The sequence below is a fragment of the Nyctereutes procyonoides genome, unplaced genomic scaffold, assembly GCF_905146905.1.
Source record: "Nyctereutes procyonoides isolate TBG_1078 unplaced genomic scaffold, NYPRO_anot_genome, whole genome shotgun sequence".
NCBI classification, from domain to species: domain Eukaryota; kingdom Metazoa; phylum Chordata; class Mammalia; order Carnivora; family Canidae; genus Nyctereutes; species Nyctereutes procyonoides.
In genome coordinates, this window is record NW_026575046.1 from 43,640,164 (window position 1) to 43,664,306 (window position 24,143).

Here is a 24,143-nt window from a genome sequence, read left to right on the forward strand (position 1 = left end):
TGTGAGAGTAGTTTTGTCCTTCAGAAATGATGTTATTTATTAAGCCTGATAGTCCTAGCCTGTTTTTCTAAACTAGACCAGAATATGTGCTGATACATATTCTTGAAGTCCCAAAACCTTTCCTAACTCACTAGAATAGGCACTCCTTCCCTTAGGCACTTGTTGCTCAAAAGTTTGTTCTTTTTCTCCTCATTTTGACTGAATTTTGTTAGGGCTGCAACTATGCCTAGTTGATCTCATTGACCCCAGAACCTGGTAAAGTGGCTGGAATGTAGGAGACCCCAGGGAAATGTGTGTGGAATGATGGAATGTTGAGAGAGCATGCTCCAGGCCAGAGCAGTCTAGTCTGGGAAGCTGACTGAATCTATTACTGATAGGCACAGCTCTCCACTCCTTTCCTGGGACCCTTTCCAAATATCTTCCAGAGTCTCACTTCCCATTGACTCTCTTGGCCACATGAGACATAGAGAGTTCAGTTAGGAAGCTACCACCATAGCTCAAGCAAAATAAGACGAAATCCCAAACTAAGCCATACTGTGAGAACAAGGTAGAGAGGCTGATTGTGAAAGGAATCATTGGAAAGTGAATCTCTAAACTGACCAATTTGGAATATTGAGCCTCAGGCTCTGGGATGAAAGTGACCTGTGTTTGAATCCCAGTTTTTCTACAGATCTTATACTTTAATTTCCTGAGTCTAGATCTCCTTATTTGTAAAGTGGGAATAGTAAGTTGGTATGAGGATTAAATGCGATGATATATGTAAATTAGCACAGTGCCTGGAATATGGAAAGTATTTAAGATAGAGAACTCTGTAGTGTCACTGCAATAAATTGTCAGGTGCTCACAGGGCTCAGGCAGTGCCCTGTACACAAAAGGCAAATGATGTTGTTCTTTATCCACAAAGAATTTACAGAATAGTTGCATAGGAAAAGCTGAGCACAATCACAAAATCCTTTGGTCATATGTCATCTAGTATGTATTACCAAGGAAATAATATGGTGCAGACTTTAATGTGGTTGGAGTTCGTAAAAGATAGTCACCGGTTGTTGAACAGCACTTATACTCTACAGCTACTTGGTAGTTGGAGAGCTGAAGTTTAACAATTAGTTAAAATATGGGAAATAAAAGGAAGGATCTGGGACATCAGTAGAACTCTTTTTATATGTAAGGTTCATTGTATACTATAGCATATTGCTATAGGCATTTATCTTTTAAGGCTAAGCAGTGTAAATTCAATTAGATATCTAGGGCACAGCTAATAACTGAGTTATTTGAACCCAGTGTATCAACAGTCACCCCATGCGAAGAATGACACAGGAATTTTAATGGGCTTATACAGACAGAAATATAGATCAGTGTGTGTATGTGTGTGCTTTTATAATCTGCAGATGGTGCTGCTAATGAAGAGATTTCCTAAACATCTTAGTTTGGGCAGACAAAAATAATAGTAGCTAACACATGTAGTGATGACTCTGTGCCAGGCCTAGTTCTAAGTGCATTTACATTTATTAAATCCCTGAATCCTCACAACAGCATGTGATAGGTACTGAAATGGTTCTTAATTTGCAGATGAGCTAACCAAGGCACGGAGAGGTTGGGTCATCCACAAGGTCCCATGTGACCTCAAGGCTATGCTCTCAGCCAAATGTCATTGGCAGTTCTGATTCCATTCCTGTTTCCGATCTGAAAAAGTTGACCTGCAGCCTGCCAGGGTTAGCTCAGCCAGGGTTAGCCCAGTGGGCCCACACTCTGGCCCTGTCTGTCTCTAGCCACACACTGTCCGAGGAGTGACCGTGATTCAGTAAATTCTGTGATGAGTTCTTATCACTACCTTCCTGGGGATACCGGCACATTCCAAATGCTAGTGCCATCCTCTTATTTACTCAGACAAGTAGATTTGTCACTTGAAACAATCTTTTAATTGTTTATTTTCCTCTGGCTTCTTTCCAGAGCTTTGTAGCAAATGTTAAATGCTGTTTAAAAAATGTTTTTCTTCTTGTGGAATAGGTTAGCCTGTGTGTTGGTTAACTGCTACATTTTGAACTTCCCACTTGGTAACTGACAGCCTGTAATTAAGCATAACTTGAACTCTGACCATGTCTGCATGTAGTTTTGTAGCCTGTCACCAAATTTCTGTCAAATATTCTCTGTGAAAACGGCATACAACAAAACGCTTCCTCGCTTAGCAGTATCTCAGTGTGGTTAGGTTAAAACACTGATGAAGGGTTAGATATCTAGAAATTCTCTTACCATGTTACCAATGTTTTTATTTCTTCTTGAAAATACAGCTTTTATATAATGTGTCAGTTATTTCTTTTCGATGGCGACACAAAAGTTCAAATCAAGGAATAGAAGAAGGTGAAGAGAATGACACTTACTGAAATACCTACTATATGCCAAGCTGTGGGCTAATTGTTTTCCTGACTATAGAATGGGGTAATGGTCACACTAGCTAGCTGGTCATAGTCCTGATTGTGAGCCTGTGTCCTAGCACCTTTGACAGAGTATATGGCTCTGACTTAAGGATTTGTCTCAGATATCACTGATTCCTAGGCCACAATTTCACCTAGCCTGCATGATAGGGAAGCATACAGGCCAGCCAGCTCTTTCCTTAGGGGATGCCCATCCAAGTTACCAAGACTTCTAGAGTCACACTGATAAACAGCATTTCAGAGTTCTGAACCAACAGAGAAATAAAGAGGTGAGGAATGTTAGATCAAAATATCACCCTATTTACTGATAAAACTGATTTTAGATAATAGAAATGGAAAAACATGCCCTACTAGGCCATAGACAGAATTTGGAACCGTATAGAAATGCCTTAGGGGGAAGAAGTACCAAACCACCAAACCCCTCTCTTTTAAAATAGTAGTTTTTTGTTGTTATTGTTTTGGCTTTTTTTTTCTTTCTTTCTTTTTTTTTTTTTTTTACTTTTGCAGTGATTAACATACAAAAAGCCAAAAACCGTCTACAGCTTAGTAACATTTTATACATGAATGCACCTGTGTATGCATCTCCTAGATATAGTACTTTCCCAGCTTCCCAGAAGGTTCTCTCTTGAAGGTAAACCCTACTCTGTTCTCTATCACCATGCACAGGCCCTTCCAAACACTATGATCTAGAGAAAGTAGCATTGTGCATCTTGTGAGAAGCTTGCTTTCAGGAGAGAGAGAAAAAGAGACAGAGGCAGGGAGAGAGGGAAAGAGAGAGGGAGGAAAGGAGAGAGAGAGAGAGAGAGAGAGAGAGAGAGAGAGAACAGGAGAGAGAAAATAAGAGAAAAAGGGACTGAATGATGGCTGAGCAGTTGTTCCTTTAAAATTTACCAAGCAGATTAAGACCGCCTAGTCTCCCCTGGGAAGAAATTGGGGAAGGGGAAGTGTTTATAATTGGCCAGGGAACTTATGGTAGTAGGTCTCCCTTCACATGGGAAGAAATACCAGGATTGGAGAAGAAGTCAATCCCTAGGTGAATATGTAAATCCTTAGAAGGTAGATGATGCTATAACAATACGCACAAAATATCGTAGGATTAACATGACACACCTTCCGGGAGCATCAATTTTACTCAACAAGTTGGGGGAATATTATTTTAATACTAACACAAATATGGAGATATTTATGGAACGGAATTTAAAATTCACATGAATTTTTAAAACAAAACATAATACTTTAAAGCTCTTTTAAGCTTGCTTTGGGCTGCTTTGGGCTAAGCCCCCAGGTCCCCCAGGGGTATATGTTCATTCCTCTGCCTAGGGTAACTTCAGTGAAAAAAAGTCTGGAAGCTCTCCTAGGACACTGAGCATGAAACCTTTGTTAAAGCACCGGCATGAACTTGGCAATGCTCGCAGATTGCAAAGCAAAGAAGAGAGGGATTCAGAATCAGGAGAGACAGTCATCAAAGTCACATGGCCCAGGAGACAGATAAACAGCACAGCCCCAAATGGGTAAGCTGACTAACGGCCAGCAAAGAGGGAAGGAGGAAGGGAGGATGAGAGGAAGAACATGAAGTCTAAAGACTGGCCAAGATAACAAGGGATGGCAGGACTTGAAGGTCAGGGCTGAGGCAGAAACAGGCATTCCAACCTGTCTCCTGCTTTTTCTGATCCAGGGAGCCATGCCACACAACTCTGCCCAGCTTTGTCAGGGATGTTCTCTGAGTGAGGTATGTCACATGGGATTTCGTTTGCAGATGGGTGGTGCTCACTCTTGTTCCCCGGCAGTTTAGTTTAGGTACACCTGGTGATCATATCCAGCCACTCTAGAGACTAGAAGAGAAGAGATGAGAATCCTGAGTCTATCAAGTGGGACTTGCTGCCAGAAGTTATAACCCTGGTACCTGTGGAATTGAGGCAGATAGAATATGGTATGGCTGTCAGGTGTTATTTACTATAAATGCAAGGGATTGTGTAAACTTGAAGGCGGGTGCATTGTTTAAAAGCACTCAAATGGAAAAACAACAACAACAACAAAAAAACCTGACTGGCTAGCCAGTCTAGCTTTTCTGCTGTATTTGGTTTGCTGGATATCCTTTCTGTCTCCCTGTCACCTCTAACAGACCTTTTTCCCCTGTAATCTCAACATATAGGTTTTTTTTTTCTTTTAATTCCCCTAATAATCAGTAGAAGCCATGCTGTTATTCACATTTTCCAAAAAGAGAAGTCAAGGTCCAGAAATGAAGTAATTTTCTCAAGACCACAAAACCAGTAGAAGTTAGGACCAATTTAGAAACAAAGATTTTTTTTTTAATTTTTAAATTGTGACATCCACTTTAGAGCTCCCAAAACTCTATAGAATGTGTACTACAGACCAAAGAGGTAGAAAGCTATGATCCTCTAAAGAAACGTGGTTTGCAGAATATTTATCCATCGAATAGTTATCAAATATAATAGTGCTATTTAACAAAATACAGTGACAACTTTGCTATTTTAAATAACATGTATCAAAATAAACAATAACAGCAAAGCTGGGACTCTTGAAAGTCAAGAGAAGAAATGGTTATTGATTTGGAAAAAAAATAATTGCTTTAACAGCAGAAACATTTTAATATGAAACTTAAAAAGAAACTGTCAGCTGATGTGGTCAAAGACTCATTAATAGACAGATATTGGACAGCTCTTTCACTAACTGTTATCTTGGTGACATCACTTTATATAATGAATTTTGATTTTTTTGGCATATGTGTACAAAATCCAATGAAACATTGAAAAGAAAAACGATAAAAATTAGTGAAGGTGAATGACTTCTCTAACTAGGTGATTGTTCATAGCATTCATTATTAGCAGCAGAGTTTTTACAACTTAGCACTTTTGTTATGTTCTACTTCTTGTTTTATTTTTCTGAGAACGCTGTCATGAATGTTGATTTCACTCAGTAACTGGAGAGTTCACAAAATGCCTGTCAAAGCAGAATTAGGTTCGGAGCCTGACCTGACTGATGTTGCAAATTTCTTTGACTTAGAAGTTAGAGACCCACCATTATTCAACGTTCTTTGACTGCCTTCCCCACTGTTTTGGTAGCCAAACACAGATTTCTTTGCCTAGAACCATCACCATCTCAGTTAAAGAAAGTAGTATCTTCTAAGTGCATATGTCCCCTCTTGATTCCAGGCTTTTGGTAGCTAGAATCTAGGCATCTAGGAATCTTTTTGGTAGCTAGAATCTAGGCATCTAGGAATCTTTTTGGTAGCTAGAATCTAGGCATCTAGGAATCTTTTTGGTAGCTAGAATCTAGGCATCTAGTTATGATGGTATAACTCCACTAGCCACAGAAGCCTCAATAATGACTTTAAAACCACCCACACAAAAAAACTACCTCTCTCCTGGATGTGAAGTCACAAAGGAAAAATATTATTGTACCCTCACACTTGTGAACAATTCTATTGTTAACGATGGTATATTAAGCCGGTAGCCTTATTCATTAGTACAAAATACAGCAGAGTACATTTTCAAGTGTGTGCTGTGAATTGCATACTCGCTGCACATTATTGTCATCAGCGCTGTGCTGAGGGAATTTAGCAAAAACTGTTTAGAGGCACCCCGTAATAGTTGTCTGTAATTGTTTCAAAATTGGTTTTCTGGGGTTTAGAGCTCAGTTTTTATTATTGTTGTTATTTATTAATCTCATTCTATGACTGTCACAACTGATCCTGGTTTTGCTAACGCTTTTGAGACAGGAACACTATATGATTTCATTTCATCAAATCATTTCTGTACTACACTTCACCTTTAAGTGAGTAGAACCTTCATATACTTTGAGCTATTAACAGAATTCCTTAAATTTGGCAGAGTTATAGGTCCACTGAGATCAAATGTTTGCCAATAAATAGAAAATGCCATTTTGTCTCATGTATATCTGCTTACTTGCTTTTATCTTGTTTAAAAGATAAAGAAACAAATGGCATGCATTTTCACAATTCTTACAGAAGCATATAATGAACTTGGTTATTTATCCTGGTTCATTGTCAGTACTGTGAAGCACAGGTAAAAAAAAGCATGGATTTTATTTCTAGTTTATTTCTAGTGTTTTATTATTAGTACATAAGGGTTTTTAATTTTTTTTTAAGAATTTTTAAGTTATCTCTACACCCAATATGGGACTCGGACTTACAGCCCTAAGATCAAGAGTCACTGCTCTACCAACTGAGTCAGCCAGGCACCCCAAGGATTTTCTACTCTAAATGAGAGAGCAGGTAAAAAGCAGCTTCCAACCTCATATTCCACTCCAGTCATTATTACACACATATGGATAACTTCTAAGCTCTGTATTTGATGAAAGAGGGTGATTAACCTTTACATGTATTTTTTAAATTATATTTGATGCTTTAAAACTTGCCTTTAAGCTAATATTTTCTAAATTTAGGTCCTTAGGTATTGCTTTAAAATTTATCAGATCTGCATATCAATACAACTGAGCTATTATTTATTCAACTTGTGGTTTTATCTCATTCCTCCTCACTGTGGCCTTAACCTTACTGGTTGAACTAATTAACACATTGCTGCCCTTGCTGTAGTCCCCAGCTTTGGTCCTCAGGAGAGTGAGCCCCAATTCCCTCCCAGGCATTGACACTAATAGAATGGAAGATAAATAATAGAAGTGCCATTAGGTTGGTTTCTTGATACTGGTTGTGAATAAATCACTGGAAGAAGTAATGGGAACATGATGGTTCAGAAACTCTCAGGGATATAGCCATATTAAATTCTTTTACTCACTTTTTTTTCCCCCTTGTCCAAATTTCTCTCCAGTCCTGGCTTTGCAATGGAGCTAATTAAGATCACATGTTGCCCCACCTCTATTTCTTCTTCATTTCCATGTTGCTTTTTTAATTGTAATGGGAAAGGAGTCCTGCTCCGAAGATGGCCAAGAGTTGTACAGGCTTAGTACAGCCTCAGGGAGTTCTTCTTCTGTCTAATCAAATTTCATTTGAATTCCTAGCTCATCCCAACATGGTGGGCAGGTCTCTTCCGCCTGTTGTGCCCTTCATCTCAGAGTGTTCGATATGTTTCTCTTTTATGTTTCTCTAAATTCTCTAACCATATAAGTCTTGCCAGGCTGCTATAACAAAATACCACAGACTGAGTAGGTTAAATAACAGATACTTATCACAGTTTTGGAGGCTGGAAAACGCAAGATCAGGGTGCTAGGTGATTGGGTTCTTGGTGAGGGTCCTCTTTCTGGTTTCCATTTGGTTTGTGTCTTCACACGCAGACAGAAAGGATCGCTCTCTTGTCCTCTACTTATAAAGCCATCCTATCATGAGGATGCTGCCCTCATAAACTCATTGAACCCTAATTATTTCTTAAAGTCCTGCCTCCAATTTACCATCATCACACTAGAGGTTAGGACTTTAACACATGAATTTGGGGAGGGGAACACAATTCAGTCCATAGCACTGACCTCCTCTGTCTTCTTGGTGTTAACTAACCTTGATCTCTTCCCTGTCCCTTTTCGACATTACTTAGTGGTTTTACTAAATCGACTCACTTCTTTTTACTTGGAATCCTTTTGTTGTTGTTGTTGTTGGAATACTTTTAAAAGGAAATTTAATGCTAATACCCTAAGTAGAAGACCAATATCATTTGTTCTAAATAAAAGGTGAATTCATAAGTCTAAAATTATGGGGACAAAAAAAAAAGAAAGATGTGAATCTTTATCTTACTCTTACATACCATACTTGGGGAACACTAGTGAATAAAGAAAACATGTGCAGGTTCTAAATTTAGGAATCGCCCCAGGTGTCCCTGATGTTGGGTTACTGATATATCTTGATAGTTGGCTCAGGCCATGAAGTTTCTGTATGAATATACTAAAGACTTTAATCTAGTTTAGAACATCCTGGAGTAGGGGAAATGAGGAAGAATTGTGATTCATATTAATTCCATCACTTTTCCTTTCTGAGTTCATATTTATAGTTGTAATATATATTTGTTTCTTGATATGAACTGTAATGGCTACTAGCTTGTTAACTTTAATTGGTGGAACTGTGATCATTTAGGCTATTAACAGAAACTAGTCATGTGTTTTCAAAGAAACTGATATAAATTAGAACCTTTCATTAAAGACCAATCAGCCATCTTCACATTTCAAAATTTGATGCCATTGCTTTCTTGATGGGGTAGCAAACTGACCAGAAAATTCATCTAATCCATTTTCTAAGAGTAAGAGTCAAGAAAGTAAAAGTCTATTCATATTAATCATTTTACCTACAGCCAGATGCCTCTTTGATTCTTTTTTAGGTAAACACTTCTTTGATTCTTTTCGAAATCTTTGAAAGCAAACACTAGAGATCTGAACAGACAGTAATGAAGCTGACTCTGCTGCTGTTTCCCTATGTCTAACTTTCAAGCAACATTGGCTAAATCACTTTATAATCTTACTCTTGAAGTAGTTATTCCAGAAATGATAATATAAATATTTTAAGCTATTAGCATATCTTGTGTTTCTAAGAATAAGATATAGCACTTAAAAGACAATGAAAAAAATTCATGATTTTTTTAATTGACTCAGAACAAATTTTTCTTTTTTCTTTTTTGTCTCAGAACAAATTTCTTTTTTTAAATTTTTTTTAATTTTTATTTACTTATGATAGTCACAGAGAGAGAGAGAGAGAGGCAGAGACACAGGCAGAGGGAGAAGCAGGCTCCATGCACCGGGAGCCCGATGTGGGATTTGATTCCGGGTCTCCAGGATCGCGCCCTGGGCCAAAGGCAGGCACCAAACCGCTGCACCACCCAGGGATCCCTCAGAACAAATTTCTTAATGAAGCCCAGCAGTGACCCAGTGCTGGCATGATGGATAGGGAATTCAGTGACTTCCTGGAAATGACTTTATATAAAAGACAACTTGGATAGTTGCAAGAACCTTGAAATAGTAGTAGACCAATGTCTTATAAATCCCATCTGCCACTTAGAAACTCTGATCTCAGGCAAGGCATTGAACCGTACTGAGCCTCAGTTTTTTCATCCATGACTCTACTTGTATGGCCAAGTTGCTGTGATCCATTGTGTACATTTCTTTTCCTTTTTTCATTTCTGCTTTATGTGATCTGCCTTTAAGTGTCAACATTCTCTCAGTTGATACCCAGAGGAAGACAATAGGAATTAAAATGGATAGTTTTCCTATACTGTAGTTGTTTTGAGAGACTAGTTTATAGAATATGTTTTATGTGTTTGAAAATCTGTTTTTCTGTGATTGGTATACCCTCAAATTGTATGATGTGTAGATCTTCATCTTAGGTGTCTAACCAAATGTCAAAAAGAGTTTAGGGCACAAAGCTCAGAACTTCAAATAAATTCATAAACTTCTGAGCATATGCTCTTCCTTGTTTATCTGTAATGATCTTGGTAAAATAAATTTTAGGAGACTTCCTGACATACATATATTTTGTATGGGAAACAATTTTCCCTGAGTAAAGTCAATCACCACCTAATGTTAGTGTATTATTTTTTGTCAAACAACAACTTTTATTGAAATGCTCTCTGTAATTTTTATGTATAATTTATCCTTTACATAATCTATAAAAGATTTAATGCAACTGACATAATGAAGATACACAACAGAAGATACAAATATGAAAAACAATGATTCAGGATGAGAAAAATGTAAGACTGAAAAGATAAAACCAGGGATTATAATGACCTCAGAGATGCCATTGATTGCGCTCATGACAGTTGGTTCTGTATTGCTATTAGTGGTTAGAAAGAAAGATGCTTGTCACTTGAACATGTATTTTTACATTACATCCTAACACTGGCATCATGAAAAGGATTTCACTCTTTCTTTTCCTCAGGTGATGAGACTTATTTTTATAAAGGTTGAATGACTTGCCTCAAGTTTTTCAGCTAAAGAGTGGCAAAATTCTAAACTGAATACAGTGCTGATTCCAGTGCTGATTTGACACTTGACACACAGGATTACACGGTATTTTATTACTATTAATTCACTCTTTATTTGCCCTCTTTACTCCACAGCTAATACCTGCCCCTCGCAATCATGGTTCCCTCAGGTAGTTTTATGTTTTTAGTAGCTGGGACTAAATATCTCATAATAACAAATTCTCAGATTTTGCCTGAGATATAAAATGCTGTAAAGTATTAATTGGAGAATATTGGGGAGTCTTGTAATAAAAAAATACTTTTTATGGAATCTAATATAGGATGGGGAGTGTGGTAGGTATCCTGACAGTACTACTACTGGCTCTTATAAATCAGAGTGAGCGTCCCTGGCTCTGCTTTCTGGTTCTTTAGCCAGGCACCTTCGGATTCTTGAGAAATCAGGTGACTGAAGGGCAGAGTGACACCAGATGGGAGCAGGATGGATATGAGTGGTGGGAATTCTTTTAAAACGCTTGTTATTAAGGGCTTAATAAAGACAAACACTTAAAATGAGCATTCAAGCTTTATCCAATGCCTGCCATTAAAACCAGGTGAATTGTAGAGGGCATCAGGGCAGGACTGCGATAGGGACCTTGGCAGCTGTATCCCCTTCCATATTTACACTGGGACACCTGTTCTGTCTGTTTTCTCTGGCTCCTTTAGTTACTGTGTAATGTGGTTTGTAGATTTCTCCATTCAGTTGATTCAGACTGCCTTTAGAATTTGTATCAGCCAGCTTCTCCCCCTGTGGAAATGTGATCAGGAGGGAAGGGAAACCACACACTGCGATTTGCTTCATGCATACACAGCTCTATTTTTATTGTATATCAGTCAATGGAAATTAATTGCTAATTATCCAAACATTTCTATGATAATATTTCAAGCTCTCTTGTAGCAGATGTGGCCTGAACAATATTTGGAAGAGAGTAGATGGCATTGTGTTTCTTGATGGGAATGACTGGGTAGGGCTTTAAAATGTTTTTCACCATTTTTTTTTATTTTAGAAAGAAAAATGGTTATCATTCTTTTGAAACATTCGTTAAATATTCATACTGACCAGAGTAATTATGCACTGACTATATTAGCAAACACATAACTCTGTCAGCTTTAAGAAGTTGGGAAATTAAATAGGTTGTGGATAATGTATTCGGTTATATGCTCGTACAGACATATAGCTTGTTTAAACACTCGTCACCATACTGCATTTACAGTCATCGGCAATGACAGACTTCTCTTATTTGGGGGCTCTCATGCTGAATTACTCTTTTTTTATTGTGTTAGATGTCTGTCCTTCAATGTCTGAACATTGCTTTTTCATTTCCCCTTTACGAATGCTAATAATATACTGGATAGAGCACTGGCTATTTTTAGTAATTCAGCATTTCCTTATATTTATACTGTGAACAAACTTGAGAGAGTTTAGCTCTGATTAAAACAGATCATTTTCTTCTTTTTAAAAAAGAATAATGTGGGACTGATACGTAGTGAGGACAAAAGGAATTTGATGGGCACAGTGTCGAAGCTTAATCGTGTCAATTATTATTTGTGTATTAGAGCCAAATTTTTAATGAGGAGTACTCACTTGTGTGTAATCATGATCAGTGACAAGTAGTTAAAATATCTTCATGAAGTGGCAAATTGGGGGAAAAAAAGAAGCAATGTTAACACCGCTTACAGTTCCTTATATATTAGCACATCTGAACTCCATGAACAGAGTTGGTATTAAAGCACAGAAAACCCTGTAAGCATATTGCTGTGAGTATATTGATACATGTGTTTATATAAGATTTTTCCCATGCATTCTAAGCTTGTTACGGCCTCTTTGGGGAAAAGACTCTTGCCACCTTGCTCACCAAGCTGTCACTCCTGCCCAGAAACCTAGCCCTATCTACATATAACCTCACTCCTATGCTAGGATAATGACTCTTCTTCCCTTTGCATGTTTGCACTTTCCAAGTCATTAGGACTTGTCACCCACCATTCTGAGAACCTTTGGTCCATTTTACTTAAAGTTCTGCCACTTTCTAAGTGTCTTGCTCCTAACTTTCACCCACACTTTTCAGCTGGCAAATCTGATTGACCCACAGTGCAATGAGCCTTGTCCAGAAGGGATGAAGGAAGTCACAGGAATCTGGAGCACCAGTGGAAAGGTGGAGCTCCACACTGGCCCAGATACCTGTTTTCCGCCTCTGCAAGGTGTGATGTCAAGTGTAAGATTCAGTAGTCACGTGGCAGAAACCCAGAAATTTGTTCCCTTAAGCATTGTCCACACTATCAGTTTGTTTGCTGTCATTGTAAGCTTTAGTTGTCTGTATCAAGTACCCTCAAACTGTGAATGAGAGAAATCCAAATCCACAGTGTCGTCCTGTGGTACTTACAGGCATTGAATGAACTGCTTTTTACTGATGAGCATGATGATGCTTAGGTATGACATGGTATGTGTAACTGAGACAATAGCTATAAAATGATTTGCTTGGCAATGATGTGCAAACAGACACACAATTTATGGATTTTCCTAATTGTGTTTGCTTTCACCTAGAATTCAAAATTAGCAGTAGTGGGAAATCATTAATGGTTTTTATATGCCTTACTGCCATTTGGTAGAATGCCTATATTTTATGTCCTTTATTATAATTTCATTCAGTCTGATTTTCCTTTGTGAATATTTTCTGGAGTTGGAAATCAGTATCTTATATATTATGGGATTAAAAGGAAGAAAAATATTTTTTTCACTTCATTTGGTATCTTAACAGTGAACTCTTTCCTGTATGAATATTCACTGAGGGGGAAAAAGAAACCCACACCAACCACGAAGTGGTTGCTAGTAGCAGATTTTGAGTAGGCCTTAACCACTGAGTTGAAGTCTGGAGACTTGCTGACATTTTGAAAATAGTTTTTAGAACAAAATGTCAGATGATGGGAGCTTTACATCATGCAAGAGTAGCTTGTGCAGCTGATACTAACGAGGCTGATTCTTACAAAGCCATATGAGGATGGATGACCACTGTGCTTTTCAAAGAACCAAATATATCCACATATATATTCAACACTTCACATTTCGCACATGCTTTGCTTTGCCTGGCTTATATATGAGCCACAGTTGACCGACACCTTTGAGGACCAATGCAGTGCTGGCAAATGAGCGTTATTTTTAAAAAGGAGCCATTGATGATGAGACGTCATTACATATTCCAACTTTGAACCAATGGCACTGCCACCCTTCTGTGATCACTCATCAAGGCAGCTGTGCTGTATTCACATTGAAATTAGGAGATTTTTAAAACCCAAGCAGCTGTATTATTCATACTTAAAATAAAAGCTTAGTTTCCCCAAATGGGTGTGACGTAAACATCTCATTAAATATTTTTAATTTTGAAAAAAAAAATTTAAATGGCAGTGACTACACTGGTGGTGGCAGCACTTCGCATTTGTGTGTGAGCTGGGGAGAGGCTGTCTCTATACTTCCTCACCGCTGTAGCGTGTACTCTTGCTACAAGCATGAGTCTGAAGGATGAAGCTCTGTGCCGCCAAGTAGGAAGAGGATTCAGGAGCATAGTCTGCACATTCCAGCTGTTTGACTACTTTTGATTAGGTAAACTGTTGTCTTAGAAGGAAACCAAGTGCTTGGTGCTGGCCCCTCTTCATTTTCTTGAGTTACAATGTACAATTAAGCTAGGTCTTTAAAGGGTAAGTCTAGAAGGTTTCTGTTCTCTTATTTTTTTCTCTTCTCAATCCATTAGGTAGCCTTATATGCTGGTCATGATTTGCTAAAAGGTTAACATTCCCAGGGGGGTGACTCAGGTTCCATAGACGAAGAGATCAAGGGGATCCATGAGGACCTCACTTCTTTCCTGCTACCCACCCAGCTCTATGCTGTTGGTTAAATAAAGATGGCAGAGAGGACTTTTGTCTCTCTCTCTCTCTCTCTTTTTTTAAGATTTTATTTATTTATTAGAGACAGGGAGAGAGAGGCAGAGGGAGAAGCAGGCTCCATGCAGGGAGCCTGAGGTGGGATTTGATCCCGGGTCTCCAGGATCACTCCCTGGGCTGAAGGCAGAGCTAAACCACTGAGCCCCCGGGGCTGCCCAGGACTTTTTTTTTTTTTTTTAAGTTTCTCTATTTCATTTATTTATTTATTTATTTATTTATGAACATTTTATTTATTCATGAGACACACACACAGAGAGAGAGAGAGAGAGAGAGAGAGAGAGAGAGAGAGAGAGAGAGAGAAACAGGCAGAGGGAGAAGCAGGCTCCATGCAGGGAGCCCGACGTGAGACTCGATCCTGGGTCTCCAGGATCACGCCCTGGGCCAAAGACGGTGCTAAACCGCTGGGCCACCGTGGTTGCCCTGCCCAGGACTTTTGTCTCTTAATGCCAGAGCATCCTGTTGGCCCCTTCATTGGTTAAGAAAGCATTGCCACTTGGGGTATTAATTCTCTAGCATATAACAAATCATTGCAAGTTTAGTGGATTTAAATTACACAAATGTATTCTTTTACAGTTCTGGAGGTTAGAAGTCTAAAATGAGTCTTAGGGAGGTAAATCCCAAGTGTCACCGGGGCTGTTTCCTTCTGGAGTTTTCAAGGGAGAATCTGTTCCTTGGTTCTTGAACTTCTAAGTGCTGTGGGCATTCTTTGCCTCTTGGCCATGTCACTCCCACCTCTGCCTCTGCCATAGCAGTTTCATCTCTCTGGAATCTCCCTCTGCCTCCCTCCTATAAGGACTCTTGAGTTATTGAGCCTTCCTGGATAATCCGTGACAACCTACCTTGTGATCCTGATCACATCTGCAAGGTTCCTTTTATCACGTAGGGTAGCATATCAACAATGCTAGGGATTCAGAACATACATTTTTGGAAGACCCTTATCCAGCCTACCTTACTTAGGGTATGAACCTTGGAGGGAGGGGATCTGGATGGGAATTCTAACTTTGCCACTTGCTGTCCTTATATCCTTGGGAAAGTTATTAATTCTCCCAGTTTCTCACCCCTACAGGGGGGATAATACTGCCAACTCCACAGATAATGTATGTAAAACAAAAGGCTTTATGTAACAGATGTTCCACAAATTTAAACCACCTCCCCCGCCCAACCTCCAAGAACTGAAGGGGGAAGGAATGAAAAATCTCACAGGTTCTATCAGGCCAAGTTATCGGTCAATAGAAATGGCTAGTCTTTGATTGTACCTTCTGGGGACTGGATAGTTAGAGAAGTATTAATGCACATAGGAAGCTTAAGACATTCTCATTCTATTAGTGCTACTGTGAACCAGGGCATTTTCTCAGTGCACCTCCCTATATTGGGTCAAGCACACTAGTGATTTTTGACAGATTCTTTCTGTCACCCAGCTGCCTTGTGTCACAGGATGCCAATGGCACTGAAAGTCCTATGACTGATTCTGCCCCTGTTGAGAACAATAGCTATTTGAATTTGATTTGCCCATCTTCTGGGAAGACAGTCAAAGTTTCCCTTCAGTGCGGCCGAGTTGACAATAGGCACCCCTTGTACTCTTTACAGCTCGTTCACCTATTATTATGATGATGTCATTATTCACATTATTGCTCTCATCATTATTATTATTATCCGGTGACCTCTGTCCTGGGGTGGAACTCCCTGTGACAGATGGGAGCTTCATTTATCGGACTGCTTTATGCTGCACAATTCCCCTGCCATTCTGAGTTTATATTGAGACGGGCTGCTTTTCGAACAAAGGCAGCCTGATCACAATTTGTCAGTGTACTTGGTAGCTATATATCACCAAAGCTCTCTGCCAGTCCTTCTGGGACCCAATTATTTATGGAGCTGACAATATGGGCTAACTTGTCTTGTTATGAATGCCACTATTACAATGAAAGCTTTGCTATCTTGAATAGTTCTGGTTGGCCAAAAATTCTATTAACTAAGAGTTAATTGGCACTGCCCCAGGTGATCTCCTGGTGCCCCAAGTGAGTTGGTGAGATCCGTGGGGAATGTTCTATTCCAATATTCTTTTCTGTCCAGACTTGGGAGATCTCTTGATAACTTTAGTTTCTGTGGTTTCTGTGTAACACAGGTTTGTTTTTTAAGTTTGGGTGGAACCTTTCTTCTGAGTACACTATGGACACAGTTTACCAAGTTCTGTGGGGAATGGAAATGGAATGAAAGACTTGGGCTATCTCTGTAAAGTGCTTATAATTGAATAAGAGAAGGATCCAACTCAAATCTATATTTACCAACGCAGATGATAGGGAAAGAAATATCAGCTGTGTCCAGCTAGACTGCCTCAAGCCTGAAAATGGACTCTGATGCCCCAAATGCCATTCCAGTGAAGTGACTCCTTTATTCTCCAATATCCTTCACTAACTCTTGTGTCATGCTGATTTGAAATCAAATCCCTCATCTCTGCTTTTAAGATGCCTCAAAAGAACACTGAGGGAAAAGGAAGCTAATTAAACCTAAAAGAGAGAGAGAGAGAAAAAAAAAAGACAAGCACAAGGAAGAGATAAATAGAAAAAGTGGAATGGTCATAATTTAATATAAAGTATTGTTTGTAGGAGACTAGCTGGTACATTTGTACATTATGAGGAGTGGAGGAACCCATTTTCAGTGATACATCATTTGAGTTTGATTTTTCTGACTTAGTGGCTGGACAGAACCTATGTATCACATCTGTATTTCAAATATAGAACATATTTACAGACACACCTTTCCTGAAACATGTGCTTCCACAGCTTTGGTTGTACACAGAATTATTTTTATCCCTTTCTCTTTTATTAAAATAGTCTTTGAACTGGGCATAGTGCTTAAAAGATTAGATCTTATAGGGAAACATAACATATTGTATTTAAATATGCTAATCTTTTAGAGGAAATGAAAGATCTGAGCCTGCTCATTAAGAAATAAATTAATTCATCACCATTGCATTCATCATCAATCATCATCCAGTTGTGTCCAGTTTTCAATTAAGTTTTTCCAAACTGCTTTGTGCCTTTACCAAAAGAACTGATTATCTCTGATGATGATTTTTTGTGGGTATTCGGATGTTGATGGCAGTTGAATTGGCATAAACATGCTGAATGTCTTTTTTATTCAAGTGGTTAAGCAGTAGCTGTTCAGTGCATACAAATACATTATGATGACAAGTAAAAAATTTTTACTTTTTAAGATGTATTTTAGTGACCAAATATCCAGCTTCTCAGACTCACAGGGAATAGTTTACATGAGCAACGGTTACACTAAAATATACATAAAAAATTTATAATTTATCTATTGTTAGTTCATTCCTTTATGCATCATTCACTGAAAGAATATTTACTAAACACCTATAAGTTTCTAGTACTGTGCCAGGTGTTCAGTATACAACTCCATAAGTGCAATGGACCGTACTCCTGCCCTGATGGAGCTTCCGATCCATTTTATTTGTTTTCTTGTTCTGAGACATATTTTTTCTAGATAGCACATGAACAATTTTAGTGACTATACACTCTTTCCCTTGGGTTATTCGTGAAAATGAATACCAAAAGCCTTGATTACTTCACCAGCAACCCTTCAGGTGTATACAAGCCTCCTTACTCTTGGAGTTAATGAGCATCGCATGCCAGAAGAGAACAATTTCTGACTATCTCTTTAAGGTTTCCATGCAGAATGAGGATGTATGAAAATGACTCACCATGCCTGCCACTTATCTCTAGATTCCTATAACATGAAGATGATCACAATCTGCCATCGTGCTGTTAAAATGATGCATAACCCTACCAGCACTCTGAAATGATCGAGTATTATTGCAGCCTCTTACAAGTTGGGCACTGAGATAATTTGGCTAGTGTTGGAGAAAGAATGTTCCACAACCCCTGTGGCTCACCCTTCATTGAATAAATATGGCATGCTGCTGCTTTGTTCTCCTTATGTATGGAGGAGCAATTAATGTGTCAAAAAAGAAAAATCACAAAAATGTGCAGACTTTTTTCCCCTATGATAATTGCACGACTAAGTTCAATCTGCCTTAAAATTATTGTACAACATTACAGGATGTTGTTATCTCTGAAATATTAGATAACTTGTGTTTGGCATTACATTTCTTATTGTGGTTTCATGACTCCTGTGTCCATTAAGGATCCCACATTGGGTTTATGTATTTCTTTAAAAATGCCACTGGGCTATACCAGTGTTTAGAGAAACACCTTGATTTTTTTTTTTTTAGTTTAGATAGTTTAATTGAATCATTAAAAAAGTGCAAACATCTGTAGATTTTAGTTAAGAGAAAGAATCATGAATATCACCAGACTGCTGTAATTCTTGCTTTCTAATCAATTATTTTCCTGATACTCAAGTGCATTCTTAGATTCATGAAATCTTTATGATGAGACAGGAATCAAAGATTGTTTTCCAACTGTTATTATCAGAGGACTGAAAGGGGAAAAAAAGGAATTCAAAGTTTTTCTTTGCCCATTTTGTTTGTGGATGTAGTCCAAGCAACTTGATTAATTTAATATTCTGTACTATAGTAAGTGCTCAGTGAATACGGGTGAAATGAATGAATACATGAACTGAATCACAACAGAGAAACTCATTACTAAGCTTAGGAAGGATCTTAGTCCCTGATAAATATTAAACTAATTCCCCTTGATAGCTTAACTTAGGACTAGTTCACTATTTTAAAATGACAATGAGTATTTTCACTTTAGCCTGTTGAATTGTATCTGTATTTTTCCTTTCCCATTCTAGGTTATAAGCTCCCATCAAGCCTGTCCTGTTTACTCCTGGATCTAGTGCCCAGGACAGTGTGACACAAATTAGGTCTTTATTATTTATCTAGTGGAGTTTTCAACCATAAATATGACCTAGTGTGTTTCTGAAAAATGTTTATGTTCAAAATACTAGGTAACGATTCTACGTCTATAGTATATAATGTGGAAAATTTTAAAGAACAGTGCATGTTGTCTAAAATCTTGAACAAGTTCACAAATTATAGGTAGTACTGCAACATTGGCCTGATTCTTAGTCCCCTACACAGATCACATGGCTCCTCAGTACCCTGCCTTTGTGAGCTTTACCCTATGTGTGGATTACCCGTCATTTCCTGATCCCTTTTCTCCTGTGCCCACAAGCTAGTTTCTACTAATTCTTGAAAACTCAACTCAATCAATTCCTCCTTCAGAAAACCTTCAGATCATTCCTTCCAACCCTCCTCAGTCTACTCCTTCCACATTTTTGCTTCCATCTGTGATTATCTGCGTACTAATTGCGTTGGCTGTGATGATCTGCTTATGTGCCAGTCTCTTCCATTTAGATGTATGAGGATCTTGCAGGCAAGGATTGTGTCTGATTGACTGTCGTAGCTCTAATGCCTAGTGGAGTGCATGGCACGAGGCAGCTATTGTCAATGCTCTATGGAAGGAAGGAAGGAAGGAAGGAAGGAAGGAAGGAAGGAAGGAAGGAAGGAAGGAAGGGAAGGGTAGAAGAGAAAAACAATTAAAAAACTGTGATGGCTATTATAAAGAAGTCTCTACTGGAGAACAACCATAAATTGAAAAGGGATGAAAAAAACACAGGATTTAAAAAAAATTACTCTAGTGTTATATTTTTCTATATGAAACACAGTGTCCATTTCCTTCTATCTTCTCTTGGGCCTGCTCATTTTTATCATGCTGTTCCCTCCCCTTTCCTTGGGCACATTTACCATAAAATTGCAAAGCACTTGAATCATCACCTATATTGTTAAACTAGTGGTGCAGTCTTAATTTCTGCTATTATTAGGACTGTTACAAGCTTGCTTCTGACAGTTCAGAGAAAAATCATCATTATAGGGGGAAATTATTGCTATGTAATAAGCTTAAATATTCAAGCTTGGGTTCGATTAAATTTAAGTAGTTTATCGTCTTGTTTTCAAAATACATTTTAGGGCCAGAAGAGTGTTCTGGTCCTAGAACTGGAAGTTTCTACAAATCAACTTCTTTAAGCTCTCACAATCCTATCTGATACTTCCACAGTGCTCACTTACTAAGCCAACGATTCTTTAAGTGCTTACTTACACAGCAACCCAACCAAATATAGTTTCTGTCTTTTGTGGATGAGGAAACTGAGGCAAATAGAGATTACGTGATTTGCCCAGGGTCATCCTACATCTTATCTGAGGTTTAGTTGAAATTCTAACTCAGGTTGTTTAGATTGCAGACTAAACCTGTAAAACCTCTCCTAGGATTTTATTCTGCATCTGGATGATGTAAAAGTTCTTTCATGACAATGTTTGTAAGTACAATTATGTGTAATATAATAAGCCAATATAGTATGATTAAAGTGTCATTTTCAAGAAAATGATGGGTGAGCCTGGCCACATAAACACATAATTTAATGTAATTATTGAACAGTCTTCACAGATTGGGGGGATAATCTTTCCCCCCTCCCCCCAAACTCATTTCAGAGTAACTCAAGGTCTGTCAGGTGGTTGAACCAGAACTATAACATGGATATCCTTGGAGTTTCTCCTAGCTCATTTTTTCTAATCTAAGGATTTAAAGTTTATTTCAGTGAACCTCTACTCTAATAGGGATCACTAAGTGTTGGAAAATCTTTTATTCCTAGAAAGCAGATTGGGAGGATGGAGAGCAATAAAAGAGATCCTGGGATTATATGCCAAGTGGAGATCAATTAAAAATGAAAAATAAGGGAATTTCTGAACAGTATTTTATTTGTCATTTGGGGAAGTCTTATAAACATGCCTTCTTTCAACAAAATGTCCATTGAGTAAAGTGAGGTGTACTGATAGATAGATAATTAGTTGACCACATAACGCTCTTTTGCTCTTAAATCTACTTTTTACCTACACAACACTCATCACCATATGTGTGGGTTTTCCACACCAAACAATTCTCTCCTTCTCTATGGATGCAAACAGAAGTATTACAACTTAATTCCATTCTGACCCTAACCACCTAGAGTTAGCACAGACGCCATAGGTTAAGGACTCAGTCCCACAATATTGTCTCTCTCTTCAGACGTCAATGGCGGTTCCAGGTCTGACTGACAAGGTATTATTAGTTAAGAGACTCACACAACCCCCTCCTTGGGATCCATAGTTTGCTAGAACAGTTTTCAGATTGCTAGAACAGTTCACAGAACTCAGGAAAACAGTTTACTTACTCTTACTGGTTTATTATAGAGGATGCAACTCAAGAACAGCCCAGTGGAAGAGATGTATAGGACAAGATCTGTGGGTAAGTGTTTGGAGTTTCCAGGTATATTTCCTTCACAGCACTTCAATGTGTTAACCAACCTGGAAGTTCTACAAGCCCTGGTGTTTAAAGTTTTTATGGAGATTCCATTATATATGCATGACTGATTAAATTGCATCACTGTGATTGAACTCAAATCTCCTCTCTCCCTTCCAGTTTAGAGTGGGGCTGGAATCCTGTGGTTGGTTCCCTTGATAACCAGCCCCACCCCATCCTTAAAGACTTTCCAAAAATCACCTCATTAACATAAACTCCTAAGTGGTTGCAAGGGCTTGTTATGATTAACAAAAGATACTCCTCTCACCCTTATCACTTGGGAAATTCCAAGGGTTTTGAAGTTCTGTGCCAGGAACCGAGGACAAAGACCAAATACAAAATTCTTTTTATATCACAATGGCACAGCAAGATTTGGCATTTATGACTCCTGAGGATAATTTGGGGGAAAGTGGAGGAGCACTTGTGCTGAAGCTGCTACCTAATGACCACTTTCACAACTTCCTAGCACTAGCTAAAAAAACCAGCTCTTTCTTTTTCTTCAAAAAATGTACCTCAAACCCTTTGGTAATACGCAGTTTTCCACTCTGTGGGAGGTCAATAAATCCCTGTTGACTCTCTTTACATTCAGCAGCTCCAAGTAAAAGAGAAAGACACCATGTCCATTCAGGCATTGCACACGCTATGGCTTTTTCACATGCTCCATTTAGATGCCTAATAGTTAAGCCAGTGTAGTGTATGGGGCTCAATTTTGAAACACTGGCAGAGGCACTTGTATACAACATATACAACATTTGCTACTTTTTGTCCAGGAAATAATCACATTGGAAAAGCAAGACACTAGTGATACATGCTTTCAAGATGTTCTGATTTCTTCTATTTATTTATGTACCATGAACTCTATTTTTTTTTAATTATTCCAAGGAAACTTACATGGAATGGGGCAGAAATTTTATTATGAAGTTTATTCACTTTTAAGAATCTGAATAAGTCTTGGCGACAGCATAACCAAACTTCAAATATCATCATAATAATAATGTTATGTACATTTACACACATGTGGTTGAGATCTGCTTGTGAACTTGTCCAGAGATTTGTTGTATGAAAGACTTTATGTAATAGTAATGTGAAAGCTAATAGGAGGGAGTTTCATGCCTTTCAAGTAGGAATTACATTGTTCAGTTTCATGGGTCCAAAATAGGGATACAGCTTTAATACAGGCCCAGAAAATTTTCAGCTGTTTATACAGTGTCTAACTGAAGAGAAACCTCTCAAATAGAGTCTTTGTGCTAGACATTTCTAGACAGGTCTGAAAAAGTCTCAACACAAACAACGTGTCCTAGTTACCAGAGATTAGTTTGCCTTCTCTTGGGAATATATAGTGACTTGGACTACATTGGAGTGTAATTATTTTGAATGATTTGGACATCACAGTAAATGCATACACAAGTGTATTACTTTTAGTTGCAATATACATATTTTTAACATATCAAAATCTGGATCAGTTAGACTTTAAGAATGAAGATAGTATTTTTTTTCTGTATTTAGTAGACATTCATTAGATAATGAAATATATGTTTAATCCTCTTTCCCAATTTGAAAAGAACTTAATTTTTTTTGTTGTTGAAATTAATGCAATTATCAGACTTTCCAGAAATTTATAACATCTCCCAATTATCATCTATTTATCTTTTCTGTTTTAAAATCTAAGTTTTTACTTTTAACTTCATAGTATCTCCAAATAGTTTCTGCCACTGCTGTAGAAACTATAACAAATTCAGTCCAACGTGAAATCAATAAAAGCTGCTTTCAGCTCAGTGAAATACAAGGGCAAGGTCTCTTTGTGCATGAAATGAGACTGAGCGCTGAATTTCTTCTGGAGATGAATATTTCTGTTTATATTGTCCAGACTAGGCATAGCCTGCCAATAATCAATTGATCTAAAGCTAAATGATAAAGATGATAAGTGGATCGGGTTCTTGTGTCTATGTGCTAAAGAATAGGGCCTTTGTTTTGTATGTGAAAATTACACTTATTGAAGCAAAATAAGCCAATGACAGATTTTCTTTGGAACATATATTTAAAAACTTGTAAGCATTTTCCATGAGCTGAAAATATTTATACTTTTGTACTTTACTGGTGGGTCATGAACCACACAGGTAATTATAGAATTGACAACACCTCTCCATTGCCTTGTTAAGTTATGCAATTCGGTATGAATCTGGGCATGTGAATGAAGGAAATATGTGTAAAAGAACAAAGGATGGTGATCTTTCTATTATTGAAAAATACAAATAAAAAATCACAATAAAGCATAGCTAGAAATTATCTCAGGTGATAGTAAAAATGTTTCACTCTGATAAACCAATTATAAAAATCAGATGATGTCTTCCAGAAAGAATAGAAAATTCTTAAAACTAGGGATCCCTGGGTAGCTCAGTGGTTTAGAGCCTGCCTTTGTTCCAGGTTGTGATCCTGGAGTCCCAGGATCAAGTCCCGCGTCAGGCTCTCTGCACAGAGCCTGTTTCTCCCTCTGCCTGTGTCTCTGCCTCTCTCTGTGTCTCTTGTGA

At 38.1% G+C, this 24,143-nt stretch overlaps 1 protein-coding gene across 1 annotated transcript in view; it reads left to right on the plus strand.

Annotated features, from left to right (window-relative positions):
• The first annotated feature begins 3,971 nt into the window (after nucleotides 1–3,971).
• TENM2 (teneurin transmembrane protein 2) overlaps nucleotides 3,972–24,143 on the plus strand; it is a 1,067,650-nt gene continuing 1,047,478 nt past the window's right edge. The window contains exon 1 of the mRNA XM_055325563.1: nucleotides 3,972–4,161. The gene's annotated coding sequence lies outside the window, so the exon portion shown is untranslated. The remainder of the gene's footprint in view (nucleotides 4,162–24,143) is intronic.